Raw genomic sequence first — 6,000 nt, forward strand, 5'->3', positions numbered from 1 at the left:
CATGCTGTATTAACAGTAAAATTTGCACAAAATAAATTTGTGCCAAACTGTGGGTTAAACTGTTCACTCCGCTGAGCATACCTTATTACACTGACCCATAAAAAGAAACAGGGTTGAAGGCATTCCCAAATGTTAGGATTTTGCCTGCTATGCAGCCTTATCCTACCTTCTTGTCTCCTGCAATGATGCTTCCCCACCAGCAGAGGCCCTCAGTATGCCTCACCACTAACCTTGTCAAGCTCCTCTTCACTGCCCTTGCCATACTAGCCTTGTAAACCTGCCCTGCCATACTAGCCTTTTCTTCTCATGGTGTCACTTCTAGCTCTGTGATCTGACACTTGTTCTTGCCTTGTCTTGTGGCCTACGGGCTTTCTGCCTTGTCTTGCTTTGCCTTGTGGGTTATAGGCCTTCTACCTTGCCTTACATTGAAACCCTCAGGCCTACCCTGCCTTGTTCTCTGTTTGAGGAATTTGGCCTGTTCTCTCTTCTACCCTGCCTTGAAGCCTATTCTGTCTGTTTGGTGTTTCCCTTGTCTGCCTTGTTTAAATCCTGCTCTAGTCTGCCTTATTGGCATTGTCTTGTCTGTTCCAAGTATTCTGACTTGCCTGTATCAGAGTCCTGTCCTTGGGTTTACATTAAAAAATATCCTCAAATGTGTTATTAAATTGGTCAAATTTATTGTTCCAAACACAGCTAAAGTTTTTCTAAAGGTAGGGAAGAGAGATTGTTACAAGGCAAGTTGCTAATCTAAATTCCATGTTCCATCTAAATTCCATGTTCCATCTAAATACAAGTTCCATGACCACACCTCAAGTTCCACGACCGCCCACACCTCTTCAAGGCCCGATTACACCTCATCTGGACAACCCACTTACAACCCACTTGTAGTGAAAGCTACCTCATCTGGACAACCCACTTACAACACACCTGTAGGGAAAGCCTCCCGCATGGATGCACTAATTCTTTAGTTCATGCATTACTGATATCTAAACTCATAAATATTGGTCACTGTTCAGCTCATCATTTATTTTTAGTTATCTCCACATGAATCCATGTTATTTGACAGCCCACCTGTTTGATTGTTCCACTTGTGGATGCATTAATTCTTTAGCCTATGCATTACTCATAACCAGGCACATAAACATTGGTCCCTGATACCTGTATATCCCAAATTAACACATCATTTATTCTTAGTTATTCTCTACATGTTTCACGTATCATAACGAGTTACTGTTGTCTTTATATATATATTTTATACTATTCTATTTATTATTTATTTTATTTCAAGTTAGTTATTTACACCATTATCTATTTTATTACATGTTATTTACTATATAGATTCTCGTCATTTGATGAGTCACTGTTGTTTATTTAATATTTATTCTCATGTTCTGAAACTCCGTTTATTGTAACGCCTCACCGCGATTGTTTTGTTTTATGTAAACCGACCTGATTTGATATTTGTATCGAGAACGTCGGTATATAAAAATGCTAAATAAATAAATAAATAAATAAATAAATGATTCAGGTAAGAAATACCCACTTATCTTATCTCTGTTTGCTTCTTCTATTACACACTTTACAACCTGTATGCTCTATGAGGTTCATTTTTAAAAGGTTTTATGTGAGTCATCACTTGTTTACCTGGATAAATCAGGCTTTTAAAAACTGTCCAGTCTTACTACAAGTAAAAGTCTATGCACTGTTTCACAGTCCACATACTTTTACCCACAAGAGAAAGGGGTGATCTTGGGGGTGGAGGTAGGCCGAAGGAGTTAATATACATGTTGAGATTTTCATTTTAAATCTTCACATGACCTTTTCCCTGTAGACCCAACCTGCAGAAAGAGCAAGTGCAAAGACCATGGGTATTCTGTAGGGAGTTTCCCTTCGAAAATAAATGTGCAGGCTGCTAGTGGAAGAAAGGGTCAAATTCAAAATATATTTGAATTCATTGGCTCCTGGATATTTAGATGCATGGTTGCATCATTACCCATCTTCTCAGAATCTTAGTCATCTCAACCTGTGTTACAGGTTACAGCATCCCTTTCAATGGCCAACCTAATATCTTCTAGACAGAAAGCTTTCAGCTATTTTGTGCTTGGTATGTGAAACAATATTTCTATTGAAGCTCATATGAAGACAGTTTCTTTTATTCAGGGAAAAAAATCAAGACATGGAGAAAACTTTGTTTAAAATGAGAAGAATTCTCTTAGGATTTCTGTCTTTCAATGGGTGAATTTTGTGCGTACCATGACAAGAATGAACCTTACTTGTAAGCCAAGGTATGTTGAATATGATCACAATTTCTCAATTTACTGCTAGTGCTGCTCTTAGTACTTGCATTGTGCCAAAAACAATCTCCTTCTGGAGTTCATAGAACAGGCAACATATCAAGATGCACCTCAAAGTTATTTTTTTATCAGGTCAATGGCATCCAATAGAACTGCTACTATTTTGGTATCTTTAACAGCACTAATTCTCTTCCCCAATGCCCTCTAAATGTTTTATTTTGATGACTCATTTCAGTTTTCTCTTCTTTTGCTGTTATTTTCAATTTATTATTGAAGTATATGAATTTAAGGTCATCTTCTGTTCATGCAGCATGTTGGGCTTTCTCGCATTATTTTTGGTGTCCTTGGTTTTTTGAGATAATCATCTGTCAGTGATCACCTTTGAATGTAGTGACTGTATTTTGAAATCCATACATTTTTTTCCCAAGGAGGTTGTTATCTTTCTCCTTTTCTTCTGGCCTTTTGTCCTTGTTGGTAGATCTCTCTCAGTAATTATTTTTGCTGCACATTTTTGTATCCGATTTATTTCTGTAATATCAATAGATGGTTCTGTAAGGGACCTTCAGTTTTCCCTTACATAAGGCTGTACCAATTAACTAGGGAGGTTCTGTGCAGAGACAATTGAGAGAAGTTTGGCTTTTGCTCCCCTACAAGGGAACATACAGATGGGATGTCCTAGCTGCTTTTCATCCCATTGCACCTGCTATCTGAGGGGATTTTTAGCTTAGAACGTGAGTTAACAGGTTGTGGATTTTTTGTTAGACTTTCAAGGAGGCAGAAGCGGTCTGCCCTGTGTCTTCCAATTTTATCTCCTAATTTAAGGGAAAGGAGCAAGGAAGTTCCCTTTAGGGATCAGCCTGCAGTTGACTTGTCTGCCTGCTTTCAAAGATTGTTTTGGACTCTTTTAAGCCAATTTTTGAGAACTCTCCGTGAGATCCTTGGTACCCCTTTGCAGTGGATTGGGGTATCTGCTGCGTACGGTTAGATCATGTGTAAGGGAAGATTCTGGCACTTTTGCTCTCCTCCAGAGGATTTAAGTTGTCTGATGACCCAATGCAGAAGAATTATATTTATGCATTAACTGTCGTTTTTCACTATCTCATCTGTTTGGAGGCAAGGAAGTTTTATTCCACCCATACTGCTTCTTGTTTGCTCTTTCCCCCTTTTTGGGTTCATTCTAATATTTTTTCCACTTGGAACTGATAACCCATGGTACCCTGGAGTCAGTATACCAAACCTTTGGAAGAGGGAAGTCTTTCATCTAGAAAGATAGGGAGGTAATACAAATTCCATCTAAAGTAAGGGGGCCCTAATAAAGTGCACTACCAGGAGAAACAAAGAAGATATGACATAAAGGTGTAGGGAGATTATCTCAGGTTTACCAGTGAAACACCAAATATGAATTATGATAGCCATGTACAGGCCAAATTCTGATAGGCCCCAAAAGACACTGCCACAGAAAGAAGAAGGAACTTTGCCCAGGTGAACTTTAAAACCTTGTCTCTGTGGAAAATGAAGAGGCCTTGCCCGGATACATGGAAGAATACCTTATCAGATATGCCTGTTTGTAGGGGCCTATTTAAATAAAAAAAAAACCAGGCAGAAGGACAATAATGCTAAAGCATAAGCAGGAGTCATGGTTCGGCCAAAGCAGAGTGTAGTGGTCATATAGACCCCCACCTTGGAAGGAGGGGGGGACGACAGCCTGAGACAGAGAAAAACAAACACTGACACACAGCTGGGCATACAGATGTGGCAGTTCTCCCCCTGAAGGAATGAGAGGAGGAAGAAGACCTGCAACATGGCAGGACATAAGAACATAAGAAATTGCCATGCTGGGTCAGACCAGGGGTCTATCAAGCCCAGCATCCTGTTTCCAACAGAGGACAAACCAGACCCCAAGAACCTGGCAATTACTCAAACACTAAGAAGAACCCATGCTACTGATGCAATTAATAGCAGAGGCCATTCCCTAGGTGAACTTGGTTAATAGCAGTTAATGGACTTCTCCTCCAAGAACTTATCCAAACCTTTTTTAAAACCAGCTACACTAACTGCACTAACCACATCCTCTGGCAACAAATTCCAGAGCTTAATTGTGCATTGAGTGAAAAATAATTTTCTCCTATTAGTCTTAAATGTGCTACTTGCTAACTTCATAGAGTGCCCCCTAGTCCTTATATTATCCAAAAGTGTAAATAATCGATTCAAAACTACTTCTCATGATTTTAAAGACCTCTATCATATCCCCCTCAGCCGTCTCTTCTCCAAGCTGAACAGCCCTAACCTCTTCAGCCTTTCCTCATAGGGGAGCTGTTCCATCCCCTTTATCATTTTGGTCTCCCTTCTTTGTACCTTCTCCATCACAACTATATCTTTTTTGAGATGCGGCTACCAGAATTGTACACAGTATTCAAGGTGAGGTCTCACCATGGAGCAATACAGAGGCATTATGACATTTTCTGTTCTATTAACCATTCCCTTCCTAATAATTCCTAACATTCTGTTTGCTTCTTTGACTGCTGCAGCACACTGAGCCAAAAATTTCAAAGTATTATCCACTATGATTTTTAAGAATCCAAAGATTAAGGGCACTGGACTTTGAAAATCAGCATTTTCCTATTTACAGCCACTTTATTTATTTATTATTTTTACATACTGACATTTGATCTCAATTGAGATATCACACTGGTTTACATTCAGGTACTGTAGGTATTTCTCTATCCCCAGAGGGCTTACAATCTAAGTTTTTGTACCTGAGGCAATGGAGGGTAAAGTGACTTGCCCAAGGTCACAAGGAGCAACAGCAGGACTTGAACTAGTCCACTGCTCTAACCACTAGGCTACACCTCCTCCCCTTTAAAGGAGATATCTGTGAACTGTTTGTGACAGCTTTGCTAATAAAGATATTCACAAACAGGCCAATTCAGTACGGTGCACTCAGGCCGAGCGCACCATTAGCCCCCGTTTGGACACGCGTTTTTGACGCGCTATTATTACCCCTTATACAGTAAGGGGTAGTAATAGCCCGTGGAAAATGCGCGTCCAACCCCCCTGAAACTAATAGCTTGCTCAACATGCAAATGCATGTCCATGAGCCTATTGGTTAGTCCCGTTCGATACAGAAAGTAAAATGTGCAGACAAGCCGCACATTTTACTCTCAGAAATTAACTCCTGCCGGCACCGGGAAAGTGTACAGAAAAGCAGAAAAAACTGCTTTTCTGTACACCCTCCGACTTAACATCATAGCGATAATATCATAGCGATATTAAGTCAGAGGCCCCAAAAATTTAAAAAAAAAGAAAAAATCTTTAAAAAAAAAAAGAAAAATTTGCCTGCGGCCCACGGGTTGGAAAACGGACCCTCAATTTTGCTGGCGTCCATGTTCTGAACCCGTGGCTGTCAGTGGGTTTGACAACCATCGCCGGTAAAATTAAGCGTCGGCTGTCAGCTGACAGCCGCTGCTTCCTCCTTATTAGCGTGGGCCCTCATTTGCATACTGAATCGCGTGCCGAGGAGAGTAGCCTGGGCGCGCGTGGGAGAGCGGGCGCTCGCCTCTGAGTGCCGGCTCTCCCGCACGGTTTACTGAATCGGCCTGATTGTTAGACAGTGTGAGAGCCAGTTAGTAGACAGTCTGTCAGAAGCTTTTATCCAATTGGGAATGGAGACCGGATGTTTATGAACAAGCTAATCCTCCACCTGGGT

The sequence above is a fragment of the Rhinatrema bivittatum genome, chromosome 3, assembly GCF_901001135.1.
Source record: "Rhinatrema bivittatum chromosome 3, aRhiBiv1.1, whole genome shotgun sequence".
NCBI lineage: Eukaryota > Metazoa > Chordata > Amphibia > Gymnophiona > Rhinatrematidae > Rhinatrema > Rhinatrema bivittatum.